General features: G+C 44.1%; 1 long non-coding RNA gene across 1 annotated transcript in view; it reads right to left on the bottom strand.

Moving 5' to 3' along the window:
* Positions 1-14,410, bottom strand: part of LOC120395201 — a 64,767-nt gene that overhangs the window by 28,385 nt on the left and 21,972 nt on the right. The window lies entirely within an intron of this gene.

Below are 14,410 nucleotides of genomic sequence, written 5' to 3'. Positions count from 1 at the left end.
TCCCAGTTGGTACTTTGTATGTATAAATATCTTCTGTCTGTGTGTTCCATTCTTTGCATCCGAAGAAGTGAGCTGTAGCCCACGAAAGCTTATGCCCAAATAAATTTGTTACTCTCTAAGGTGCCACAAGTACTCCTGTTCTTTTAGTTGGTATACAGGGTACAATAGCCTGAGACCTGGTCTGAGGGTGGGAGAATTGCAGGATTCCACCCCAGAAAGGTGAAATTTCAAGGCCTAAAATCTGATGGGGGTGTTGTTCTGCTTATAAGAAGCACACAGGATCTTTTTCAGGGAAAAAGGCAATTTGCTGCGTTTACTGAAAATACAATAGTTAGCATATGCATTCTATTACACAACACACACACAAATGTTTATGTAGTCTCATCATTTAAATCATCTTTGTTAAAAGTTTTTCAAGTGTTAAGAACAGATCCTCAGTTGGTATAGCTCCATTGCTGAGGATCCGGCCATTAATGAATTGATAATGATATTAAGTAGACAGCTCATCAATCATTGTATCTTTCTAGTGACTCCCACCTCCCTCCCCTGTACTGACCTACAAATATCTAAAATAAGTTTTTAAATCTATAGGTAATAAATGCTACTTAAAATAAATTAGCAAAATATATTATGAGATTAAGCAACCGTAAAGTGGCATGTTGTTCAGTGGGGATTATTAATCTCTGAAAAGAATCCATGACAATTTTTCTTACTATTCCATATTAAAAAATGTAGGGTTTTATAGTGGCACTGCTCATCTCCATCCAGCTATCCTCTGGGGAATTCTAGGAAGTTATGAAGATCTTGTAACATAGAAAAAGGCAATTCTGAGTTAAGAACAATAAAAACCTTTTTCCAGGAAAAAAGACTGCTCAAAATGGATATACTCTGCAGAAAGAGAATTTTCAGCACTTTCAGATGTAATTGGCCAAACATGAATAGCTAAGATTTTCAGATGATTACATTCCTTTAAGAGAGGCTGGAATGAATTAGGCTATTCAAAAGAACAAGGGAAAATCATTAACACAATTGACCAGTGTCAATATAGGTACCATGCAGACGAGGAGAAACGGCATACACAAATCAAAGTGAAGTAACAACATAATGGCTTCATATGGCCCTTGCAGTAGGCTGGATTACATCACTGAGGAGAGTACAAAAAGAGGTATAAGAAATGTGAGAATCAAAAACTAATTAGGGGAGCTGGTCAGGCTTTTAGATTGGCCAGTTGGCATCTCCCTGGTCCTCAAAGATTTTGGACCCACATTGCTTATTGAAAGAGGTGTGACTCAGAATCTCTTTATACATTTTATTCAAACACTAAAACAAAAATAAAATCAAGACAACATCTAATCAAAGCTAAGATACCTATTAATATTATTAAATTAAGAATAAAACAATACAACTATCAAATCAATATCAAGGTCGAATCAACGAGTTAGCCTGAATATGGGATTGAGGTTAAATCCCCATTGAAGGATGTGAGAGCTGCCTGTAATATTTTATGACTATTATATGTCTGTTTTTTGTTGTGGGGTTTACTATTTGATTTCAAGGGGTTAATTCAATAGCTGGATAGTCAGTCAACTGTCCAAGAAAACTGATAATAACCCAGATAAGAGTTCCTCAGCAAGAACCCAGCCAGGGCTATTAACTGTGAGATGGTACCTCTGCCCTCCCTGGTGGGCTGTCTAAACTGGTTTGTTCAAGAGACACAGGGAGACAAAGAACTTTGGGGTGGATTAATAGGCAGACCCCTGAAGAACAAGGGAGAGAGAGAGGCAGGGACTGCCACTGGGGAGCAAAGTGAACCTCCAGCCCCTAGAGGTGGAGTATCTGGGAGAAACCAGGCCTCCCTATGCTTTAGGTAAGACAGATATGCTTGAAGACTGTTTATGTTAAAAACCCGTTATTCTTGTTATGATGTGTTCCTACTGTTCATCTGGAAAAGGCTGTTTTGGGTCACTGTATGCACACACTGGTCAGCGCTCCTAAAGGGCAGGGCCGGCTCTATCAAAGGTGGGGCCCGATTTGAATACCCGGTGGTGGTCTGGGGCTTCGGCGGCACTTTGGCGGCGGGGGTCCGCTCTGGGTCTTCCGTGGCACCAAAAGACACCCCCCCCCGCCGCCAAAATGCTGCCGAAGCCCCGGAGTGCACCTCCTGCTGCCGAAATGCTGCCCAAGACCTGGAGCGGACCCCCAGGTGAGTATAAAAAAAAATTAAAATTAAAAGATGCCTAAGACGCGGGGCCCTCTTAGGCGTGGGCACAGGGCCCTCTTAGCTGTGGGGCCCAATTCCAGGGAATCGGGGGAATCGGCTTAAAGCCGGCCCTGTAAAGGGAAGGATTTCAGGTCTTGAACCCAGTCAGTCCTGCTGAGGAATCCCAGTTGGTACTTTGTATGTATAAATATCTTCTGTCTGTGTGTTCCATTCTTTGCATCCGAAGAAGTGAGCTGTAGCCCACGAAAGCTTATGCCCAAATAAATTTGTTAGTCTCTAAGGTGCCACAAGTACTCCTGTTCTTTTAGTTGGTATACAGGGTACAATAGCCTGAGACCTGGTCTGAGGGTGGGAGAATTGCAGGATTCCACCCCAGAAAGGTGAAATTTCAAGGCCTAAAATCTGATGGGGGTGTTGTTCTGCTTATAAGAAGCACACAGGATCTTTTTCAGGGAAAAAGGCAATTTGCTGCGTTTACTGAAAATACAATAGTTAGCATATGCATTCTATTACACAACACACACACAATCCTGCAGATGGTCTTATATTTACCAGTCTGTCGTAGCTCGAATCGATCTAATGGCCAGGTAGATTGAGCACAAGTGAGGAGCAGGGCTCTGTCGGTCGCGATCTGATGCTCCAAGACTTTGCAGGACTGAACCCAGAGTTTCATGGCAAAACACCCCAACTTTATAGTTGTAAATTCCCATTTGAGTCCATGCATTTTGCAATGTCATCCTGTAATCATTAGTTCTTAAGTGGTGTTAATCTTGGGGTTTTCTGCTGTTATCATTGATGGTTATTGTCGGGCTTCCCATCATTATCTCCTATTTGTTGTCTCGCCTTCGGGGGTGCCTGCCTCACCTCTGCGGTCATCAATGCTGCTAACATGTTTAGCATTGGATACAATGGATGTTTTCTGATTGTCTCCTGGTGTTTCCCAGTCTCTCACTTTTTCTTGACCATCTGGACATTTGTGGTAGCTTTCACACTCCTTAACCATGCACACATCCTTTACTCACACCAAACATTTTTACAGAGACTTTCAGACAGGATAACATTTTGGAAAGGATTATATGGTTACTAAAGGGATTACAAAAGAAACTTATACAACTTAGTTTGCAATGCATACAAGAAGCAAGACCTTATAGCAAATACTTTAATGAAATCTTATCCTAAAACAAAAGGTGACCATAATCAGCCATAAAGACTATTCTGGTCTATCCTGCCTTGAAATCAAAAAGAGTGGCAGGCAGGATGAAATCCAATCATACATTAATACATTTAATACATACTACATTATTATAACTGTCAATCATTGTAACCTCTAATACAAATATAAAACCCTACTCCTACAGTGTGTCCAGAGAGAGATCACAGAAGGGGTCAAAGGTGCAGGCAGCTAACCCTGAGCTGTGACAGCTAATGAGTTAAATCATCAAATTAGTCATAAAACTAACGACTTATAAATTCTAAGGAGGATTCTAAAGAGATGACTGCCCACTTGGTTATAACTAAAGGAGTGTGCCAAAGTCAATCAAATCTATAACTTGGAACTGGCTGAATATTTTAATACTGAAACAAAATTTTTATCTAATATCTGAACCACAACCTCAGAGGCAATTACAAAACTCCCTCCTTAGATTTTAATGCGGGTGTGGTGGCTAACCCTTCCTGCCACAACAGAGTTATGACAACCCATATTGTGACAGAACTTTCTTGATAAGCAGAGTTTTAACAATTACAGATGAAAGAAATTACAGATGACAATCTCAGGTTTCTCAGAATGGTTAAATGTAGAACACAGAACACACTGGGTCACTTTATTCAACAATACATAGAACATAGGGCTGTTTAAACCTGGAGAATTTTAATTTCAGGCACCTTCCCTTTGTGGACTTTATGAATGTGCTCACCCCAACAACCTGCAAACAACCTGCAGCCTCCACATGTATTTGACAAATCAATTTTTCAGAATTTTTCAGAATTTTAAAATATTGTGCACAGAATTTTTAATTTTTTGGTGCAGAATGTCCTTAGGAGTAGTAATTACTGCAGGGCAGCCCAGAGGATTCAGGGGGCCTGGGGTCTTTGGCGGCGGGGGGTTCTTCCACTCCGGGACCCGCCCCCGAAGTGCCCCAAAGACCTGCGGCGGGGGCCCCCCGCTGCACAATTGCTGCCGAAGACCTGGAGTGGAAGAAACTCCGGGGGCCCGGGCCCCATGAGAGTTTTCTGGGGTCCCCGGAGCGAGTGAAGGATCCCGCTCCAGGGCCCCCAAAAACTCTCATGGGGGGCCCTGCGGGGCCCGGGGCCTGGGGCAAATTGCCCCACTTGCCTCCCCCCGGGCGGCCCTGAATTACTGTATTTATATGAACTAGTCTACTCTATGTAATGGCACCAGCAGAAGGGAGACAATGTTGTCAGTAAGTGATGGTACCCGTGTATGTAAGTTGTACACTGTCCACAGAAAGTAGGCTGGGTCCCCCAGGATTAGTATTGGCATTTCAACATCACCAATGGTAATCTGCTAGTCGAGAAAGAAAGTCTCTGCATGTAGCTTGTAGTCCTGTGTTCTTAAGGATGCTAGTATCGTGCACCTTCCTTGACCAGCCAACACTGACGTTGATGAAATGTCCCCAGTGATCCACCAGCACTTGCATAACCATAGAAATATAGCCCTTTCTGTTGACGTACTCTGTGGCAGGATGGTCTGGTGACAAAATAGGGATATGTGTGCTATTGCTCCAGCACAGCTCAGGAATCCCATTGCTGCAAATCCATCCACTACGTCCTGCACGTTACTGAGAGTCACAGTCTTATATAGCAGATGATGATCAATGGCCCCACACACATGCATGACAGTGGCCCCCACAGTGGATTTTCCAGCTCCAAAATGATTTCCCACTGACTGGTAGTAGTCCGGTGTTGCAAATTCCCACAGTGTGATTGCCACTCTCTTCTCTCTTGTCTGTGCAGTTCTCATTTTAGCGTCTCTGTGCTGAAGGGCTGGGGCAAGTTCAGTGTACAGGTCCAGGAATGTGGCCTTGTGCATCCAAAAATTCTGCAGCCACTGCTCGTCATCTGAAGCCTGAATTATGATGCGATCCCACCATCAGTGCTCATTTCTTGGGCCCAGAAACAGAACTCCATCACTTGCAGTTGCTCCATGAATGCCAGCAACAACCTTGAACTGGTTCTCACCGTGTCTCACAGCAATCTGCCCTCCAGGAAATCGTCATGTTCCCTGTGGCTCTTCTTGCAGCTCAGCAAACACCAATGGATCCTGTGTCCTGTGCTTGCAATGTTCATGACAATAGTGCAAACCTATGCAGGCTCCAGGCTTCTGTCAGAGATAGTGGACAGTCACAAGTCCTGCATGGATTTGTGGGATTTTAAAAATAGGTCCAACAATTATGGGATAGAGATGGTCTTATGGGGTGGAGAAAGTTACGTGATGGGAACTTGATCCTGCAATCCCAGTCGTCCCTACATGACTCATTTTTGCCATATCATACATTGCCAAAACTTTCCAAAAGACTGGACAGTGGCGAGTTGCACACTGAGATACTTACCCATGGTGCATCACATTGTGACTAGAAACAAGCACGGGCAGTGGGTACAATAGGCCAGAGGAGGCTGAGCCTCCCCTGGCACTGCTGTGGCCGCCAGAGCCCCGGTTGCAGGGTTTTGGGGGGAAGTTTTAGATTTATTATGCCCCATGCAGGTCCTGGGGTGACTGACAAGGTGGTATGTGCTATTCAGCTTCCTGGGTTCATCAGTAATAGGGGGATTATTGATGAACCCAGGAAGCTGAGCAGCAAATACTACCTCCTCAGCTGCCCTAGAACCTGTATGGGGCATATCAAAAGCTTCTTCTGGAGAAGAGTCTGAGAGACGCTTTTCTCCAGGTGCCTTGGGGTCTGGGGAGGGGAGGCACAGTACAGCTGCAGCTGGCCCTCGACTTCTCCAGGCAGGGATGTGTGTGTGTGTATCTGTGTGTGTGTGTGTGGGGGGGGCAGTTGGGACTTCGGTTGGCTCTGGGCTCCTCTGGCTGATGTGGGTCTCAGGGCTCCTCCAGGTGGTGGTTGTGGGCAGGGTCTGGTGCAGTGTAAGAAACTGCACCAGACCCTGGTGGGAATTTGCTACCTGTAGCAGTTACTCATATGTAAAGGATTGTAAAAAAACCTGCCATCTGATGTAGCAAATTCCTACAGATAGCAATTTCTGGCACTACACCAGCCGTGGTGTCTGTGTGTGTGTGTGAGAGAGAGAGAGAGAGGGAGGGGGGGCCTCAGGGCTCCAGCCACAGTGGGTGGGTGGGTGGAAAGGGAAGAGCCGGGGCTAGCTTCCCTAAAGTGAGGTTCCACCCACCGCCCATGGAAACAAGCATTCCTGGTGAGTATGTGCAGTGCCGCTGCAAGGAGCCAAGTATGCATGTGCAGAAGTGATGTATTAACTGTGGCAGCTTTATCGAGATGTAACTTGCAGCTGCAAAAGTTTGTAGTGTAAACATGCCCTAATTAAATTCATGCAAACCCCTGGGTAGACACTCATTTCAGTTTCATAGAATCATAGAATATCAGAGTTGGAAGGAACCTCAGGAGGTCATCTAGTCCAACCCCCTGCTCAAAGCAGGACCAATCCCCAACTAAATCATCCCAGCCAGGGCTTTGTCAAGCCTGACCTTAAAAACCTCTAAGGAAGGAGATTCCACCACCTCCCTAGGTAACCCATTCCAGTGCTTCATCACTCTCCTAGTGAAATAGTTTTTCCTAATATCCAACCTAAACCTCCCCCACTGCAACTTGAGACCATTACTTCTTGTTCTGTCATCCGGTACCATTGAGAACAGTCTAGATCCATCCTCTCTGGAACCCCCTTTCAGGTAGTTGAAAGCAGCTATCAAATCCCCCCTCAGTCTTCTCTTCCGCAGACTAAATAATCCCAGTTCCCTCAGCCTCTCCTCATAAATCATGTGCTCCAGCCCCCTAATCATTTTTGTTGCCCTCTGCTGGACTCTTTCCAATTTTTCCACATCCTTCTTGTAGTGTGGGGCCCAAAACTGGACACAGTACTCCAGATGAGGCCTCACCAATGCCGAATAGAGGGGAATGATCACATCCCTTGATCTGCTGGCAGTGCTCCTACTTATACAGCCCAAAATGCCATTAGCCTTCCTGGCAACAGGGCACACTGTTGACTGATATCCAGCTTCTTGTCCACTGTAACCCCTAGGTCCTTTTCTGCAGAACTGCTGCCCAGCCATTCGGTCCCTAGTCTATAGCAGTACATGGGATTCTTCCTTCCTAAGTGCAGGACTCTGCACTTGTCCTTATTGAACTTCATCAGATTTCTTTTGGCCCATTCCTCTAATTTGTCTAGGTCCCTCTGTATCCTATCCCTACCCTCCAGTGTATCTACCACTCCTCCCAGTTTAGTATCAGGGGGTAGCCGTGTTAGTCTGTATCCACAAAAACAACAAGGAGTCTGGTGGCATTTTAAAGACTAACAGATTTATTTGGGCATAAGCTTTCGTGGGTAAGAAACCTCACTTCTTCAGATGCCACAAGTTGTTTTTGTCCTCTCAATTTAGTGTCACCTGCAAACTTGCTGAGGGTGCAATCCACGCCATCTTCCAGATCATGAATGAAGATAGTGAACAAAACCGGCCCCAGGACTGACCCTTGGGGCACTCCGCTTGATACCGGCTGCCAACTAGACATGGAGCTATTGATCACTACCCATGGAGCCCGACGATCTAGCCAGCTTTCTATCCACCTTATAGTCCATTCATCCAGCCCATACTTCTTTAAATTGCTGGCAAGAATACTGTGGGAGACCGTATCAAAAGCTTTGCTAAAGTCAAGGAATAACACATCCACTGCTTTCCCCTCATCCACAGAGCCAGTTATCTCATCATAGAAGGCAATCAGGTTAGTCAGGCATGACTTGCCCTTGGTGAATCCATGCTGACTGTTCCTGATCACTTTCCTCTCCTCAAAGTACTTCAAGATTGATTCCTTGAGGACCTGCTCCATGATTTTTCCAGGGACTGAGGTGAGGCTGACTGGCCTGTAGTTTCCCGGATCCTCCTTCTTCCCTTTTTTAAAGATGGGCACTACATTAGTCTTTTTTCCAGTCATCCGGGACCTCGCCCGATCTCCATGAGTTTTCAAAGATAATGGCCAATGGCTCTGCAATCACATCCTCCAACTCCTTTAGCACCCTCGGATGCAATGCATTCAGTCCCATGGACTTGTGCTCGTCCAACTTTTCTAAATAGTCCTGAACCACTTCTTTCTCCACAGAGGACTGGTCACCTTCTCCCCATACTGTGCTGCCCAGTGCAGTAGTCTGGGAGCTGACCTTGTTCGTGAAGACAGAGGCAAAAAGAGCATTTTGTACATTAGCTTTTTCTACATCCTCTGTCACTAGGTTGCCTCCCACATTCAGTAAGGGGCCCACACTTTCCCTGACCACCTTCTTGTTGCTAACATACCTGTAGAAACCCTTCTTGTTACTCTTAACATCCCTTGCTAGCTGCGACTCCAAGTGTGATTTGGCCTTCCTGATTTCACTCCTGCATGCCTGAGCAATATTTTTATACTCCTCCCTGGTCATTTGTCCAAGCTTCCACTTCTTGTAAGCTTCTTTTTTGTGTTTAAGATCAGCAAGGATTTCACTGTTAAGCCAAGCTGGTCGCCTGCCATATTTACTATTCTTTTCACACATCGGGATGGTTTGTTCCTGCAACCGCAATAAGGATTCTTTAAAATACAGCCAGCTCTCCTGGACTCCTTTCCCCTCATATTATTCTCTCAGGGGATCCTGCCCATCAGTTCCCTGAGGGAGTCAAAGTCTGCTTTTCTGAAGTCCAGGGTCCGTATTCTGCTGCTCTCCTTTCTTCCTTGTGTCAAGATCCTGAACCTGACCATCTCATGGTCACTGCCTCCCTAGTTCCCATCTGACTTTGCTTCCCCTACTAATTCTTCCCTGTTTGTGAGCAGCAGGTCGAGAAGAGCTCTGCCCCTAGTTGGTTCCTCCAGCACTTTCACTAGGAAATTGTCCCCTACACTTTCCAAAAGCGTCCTGGATTTTCTGTGCACAGCTGTATTGCTCTCCCAGCAGATATTGGAGTGATTGAAGTCCCCCATGAGAACCAGGGCCTGTGATCTAGTAACTTCTGTTAGTTGCCTGAAGAAAGCCTTGTCCACCCCATCCCTGTGGTCTGGTGGTCTGTAGCAGATTCCCACCATGACATCACCCTTGTTGCTCACACTTCTAAACTTAATCCAGAGACTCTCAGGTTTTTCTGCAGTTTCATACTGGAGCTCTGAGCCGTCATACTGCTCTCTTACATACAATGCAACTCTCTCACCTTTTCTGGCCTGCCTGTCGTTCCTGAACAGTTTATATCCATCCATGACAGTACTCCAGTCATGTGAGTTATCCCACCAAGTCTCTGTTGTTCCAATCACATCCTAATTCCTTGACTGTGCTCGGACTTCCATGGAAGTCAAGTTCTCCCTGCTTGTTTCCCAGGCTTCTTGTATTTGTGTATAGGCACTTAAGATAACTCACTGATCATCCTGCTTTCTCAGTATGAGGCAGGAGTCCTCCCCTCTTGTGTTGTCTTGCTCATGCTTCCCCCTGGTATCCCACTTCCCATTTACCTCAGGGCTTTGGTGTCCTTCCCCCAGTGAATCTAGTTTAAAGCCCTCCTCGCTCCAGGTTAGCCAGCCTGCTTGTGAAGATGCTCTTCCCTCTCTTTCTTAGGTGGAGCCTGTCTCTCCCTAGCAATCCTTCTATGACCATTGGATGGTGTTCCAAGAAGAATCCAAACCCTTCTCTCTGACACCACCTGCGCAGCCATTCGTTGACTTCCATGATTCACCGGTCTCTATCCGGGTCTTTTCCTTCCACAGGGAGGATGGATGAGAACACCACTTGTGCCTCAAGCTCCTTTATACTTCTCCACAGAGCCACATAGTCTGCAGTGATCTGCTCAATGTCATTCTTGTCAGTACCATTGGTGCCCATGTGGAGAAGCAGGAAGGGGGTAGCGATCCGAGGGCTTGATGAGTTTCCGCAGTCTCTCCATCACATGATGAATCCTAGCTCCTGGCAAGCAGTACACTTCTCAGTTATCCTGGTCAGGATGGCCGAGAGATGACTCAGTCCCCCATAGGTGGAACCCCCATCCATAGGGCAGTGCATCTCATGCCTTCCAATCGGTGGAGTCTCCTTCTGCTCCCTTTCCTCAGATGTATCATCCACTCCACTCTCCGCATTAGTACCTGTGGAGAGAACATGAAAACGGTTTGAGTGTCTTATTTCAATGTAGATTAAGTTGGTAAATAATAGCCTTAAATTAAATTTATATAAGCCTCTCCTGAACTGAAATAAGAGTGACCACACTGAGTTTTGAAGTGGTTTAACTAAATTAGTTTAAAAATACATTATTAGTTAAACTGGTGTAAGTTTTTGTGTAGACAAGGCCTGAAGAAAATGCCTCTTCCCAGTGTATTGTGTAAAAGCATAAAGACAGTTTTTGTTTAGACTGAGCAAACCTTTTTGATTTCTGGAATATATTTCTAAAACAGGCCTTTGTAAGAGTTTTGTTTAGCAGGGGGGTCCTTTCCTTGATTTCTGTGATGCAAATTGTTTGAATATTAAAGTTGCGATGCACAGTCTGTTGATAAAAGACCCTGAGAACGTATTCCCATTGCAAGTTTTGGTTGTTGAACTGCCCATGAGGATCAACTAGCTTTCAAACATATTTTTGGGTAAATATTGTGTGCATTTATAAGCTAGCCCATTCTTGCTGCATGTAGCTTTTAAAAAATGTTTGAGGATTGCTTGTCTATTTTTTTTTTTAAAAACTACAGAGTTAAAAATAGACTAAGAACATTAAGCCACTGAACCCTGGGGTATTTTTGTATCGGCCATCAAATGCAAGAACATTCAGAGTTAGCATTAGAATATTCAATATCCTTTATTGTGTCACAATAACCATTTACATTTTGTATGTGTCTGAGCTAAAGACTGTATGTCCTTTCTGAAAGGGCAGTCAGAGAACAGTCTGACTTCTAAATGAAAAAGCATGTAACTCCAGTCACATAGAGACACACAAGCCATTCTGAGTGAACTGGCCCCTCTGTGACATAAATCTTGTTCCATAATTTGTTACACTACTGTCATTTTTAAGAGAAATCACTGATGTTCATTCATAGCGTCTGCCAGATAATAATGGAAATGATACTTTGGGACAATTTACAAGAGTACATATAGTACAGTAGTGCTTGACTTTCTCAATGTTTTTTTTAGATGGTTACATCGAAGGATGAAAATGGCAACGTGTACCATTATAGAGTGATTTATTTAGAATCCAGAAAATGTATACTAAAGTTCTATGTGACAGATCAGGCAGAGCTGCAAAAATTCAGGGAGCAAGGAATGGATACAGACAGATATTGATACAGATACAATTGGATAAATATTAATGGCAAGAATAAAGGCTTTACCTAGAATGGCTCAGGCAATATGGAGACCCAAGGATCCTTCCAAATATTGGGGAGTTGTTTTTACATGCATAAAAAATGAAATATAAATTTGTTGTTTATTCAATAATGTTCTGATTAAGATGTCTTTCTGAAATACAAATTTCAAATCTGGTTGCAACATTTACATTATCTGGTGGAAGGTAAAGAAGTTAACCCTAGTCTTAGGTGTATAGTTGTGATTAAAAACACGTGAATTTACATGGCATAGGGGAAAAGTCAGCTGAGGGGGATTTATTGAACTATATAAAATCTTATATAGTGTGAGTAATGTCAACTTGAGTTATTGTTATCAAAGCAGCACAGATGGGTAGACAAAGGAGCAGAAAAATAAATAAATAAATCCAACAATGTATTGATAGGAACAAATTGTTCCTGTCCAACAACAGGAAATACTATTTTTATTTCTAAAATGATAAATCCATGTAATGCTCTATCATAAAGAGGACAAGGTCATTGAAGCCCAAACATCAGTGTCACTTGAGTTAGAGGCAGGTCAGAAATGATACTTTGCTGGCGTGGAATAGGTACTGCCAAAAGGGATGCATTCTGAGTATTGTATCTATCTCTGAATGGGTGCTATCTTTTTTTCCCCCATTTGTTGCCCTCTCCCGCATTTTACTATATATCTTTGTGTACATGAGTGTATAGCTAGGATTCCTCAATGACCGGTTTGTGTAGTAACTAGAGAAGAAATGTAGAGGGCCTGAAGCAATCTCTCTCTGACTGAGCTCCATGATGTACCTGTCAACCAAGGAGGTTAAAGACAGAAGTGATATGGCCAAAGGTCATCCATTCTCACCCCATAGAAATGGAGAGTAGAAAAGAGGATCTCCCACAGAATCTGGGGTGTGTGTACTTGCTTTCCTGAAAATGCTCACTGAGAGAGCTCCCATCAGGGCAAATGATTTCCTTTCTCCTATTAGGTTAGTCTTTGGCCAGTTTTGTCATTCTTCTGCTATCTACCTAGTTACCTACCGATATGCCCCCTCACCACAGTATCTGAGCACCTCCTGAAGATTTAAAAAACAGAAATAATTTCTTTCTCTTTCTTTGCAGATAGGAGAAGAAACAGCTTTGTTTCTAGAGGGTTTTTTGGATCATTGTTTGGGTTTTTTGTATGGAAGGAGGTGGATGTAAAGAATTATTGAGGAAAAGCTAAGGCAAAGATATGAGCTTTGCATTCAGTTCTGAATGCGATGGGGATAGTATTCATTCTTAACCCTTTACTCACTTTTGCCTGTGCAAGAGAATTAGCTGTATGCCCCAGTTTGGGAGGGGCAGCTCCTGAAAATGGGATGTTGTAAGACAGCCAGGTGGTTTGGCAGGCTAGCTCTTTTTCTCCAGTCTAAGCAGCTTTGCAACTCTTCATTGTGTAACTGGAACATTGTCTGCCATTCCACACAGGACTTTTCCCCTTCTAGACAGTTATGTCCATCGTAACATTACCATACATGCACCTGAAGGGATTGCATGAAACACAAGGCTATGCTATTTTTAGCTAGATTGTATCCATAATGCTAATCCGCTATTACACTGGTCTATGCTATATCTGATAAAGAAACTGATCTGGAATAGACAGCCAAAATGAGATATGAAGTGCCAAGTGGGGGAGGTTTAGGTTGGATATTAGGAAAAACTTTTTCACTCAGAGAGTGGTGAAGCACTGGAATGGGTTACCTAGGGAGGTGGTGGAATCTCCTTCCTTAGAGGTTTTTAAGGTCAGGCTTGACAAAGCCCTGGCTGGGATGATTTAGTTGGGGTTGGTCCTGCTTTGAGCAGGGGGTTGGACTAGATGACCTCCTGAGGTCCCTTCCAACCCTGATATTCTATGATTCTATGATTCTAAGTTTTAAAAGCCCTGTGCAATGGGCAGAGCCACACAAAATCTACATCTACCTATTGCTAAGGTACAGTCCTACATGTGCATACCAACCAGGACACTGTGCACACAGGTACCCATCTGCCCCTGTAGTTGCACACACATATGGGATTATTTATTGCACAACAGTTCAAATTCATTCTACGTCCATAAAGCCTGAGTAAGTGAGCTCCATATGTGTGAAGTGTGGAGTGGAATGGACAGGTGAGGTGAAATCCATCCCTTCCCTGATGGAGGCCATGATACAGGGCTGCTGCTCATGGAACAGTGGCTGTCAGACCTTCCAAGCTTGTGGTATGAGTTGGCAATAATGCAGATCCACAGCCCTTCCTCTGGCCCATCCCTGCAGAACCTTTCTGTGGTAGGAAGAGGATGTACAGACACCCATGTATGCCTTCTTCTACAGTCCCCCACTGCAGCCCCTCTACAGGGATTAAATGGTGCTGAAAGCCTTGCGCTGACTCTCTGCATAATGGGTGAATTACACCGTTTGGGCAACTTGCCTATTATGCAGAACTTTTTGAAAACTTGGCCTGAAGTGTGTCATGTCAGGAAGAACCCAGATATGGTCAGAGTTAAATGCAGTCTATGCTTGGCAAAAATATGGTTCTGAAAACCCTTCCCTCTGCAGGGTCTGCACACTTAGATCCATGAAAATCAAAGGACAGTTTTGATTATCAACCTGGGTCTTTTTTAATGCAGAAAGATGCACAACTATTTGATTGTAATATACTTTCTGAAAAGGGC

The sequence above is a fragment of the Mauremys reevesii genome, linkage group 1, assembly GCF_016161935.1.
Source record: "Mauremys reevesii isolate NIE-2019 linkage group 1, ASM1616193v1, whole genome shotgun sequence".
NCBI classification, from domain to species: Eukaryota; Metazoa; Chordata; order Testudines; family Geoemydidae; genus Mauremys; species Mauremys reevesii.
The sequence above is the reverse complement of the archived record's forward strand: the minus strand, read 5'-3'. Positions and strand labels throughout refer to the sequence as shown.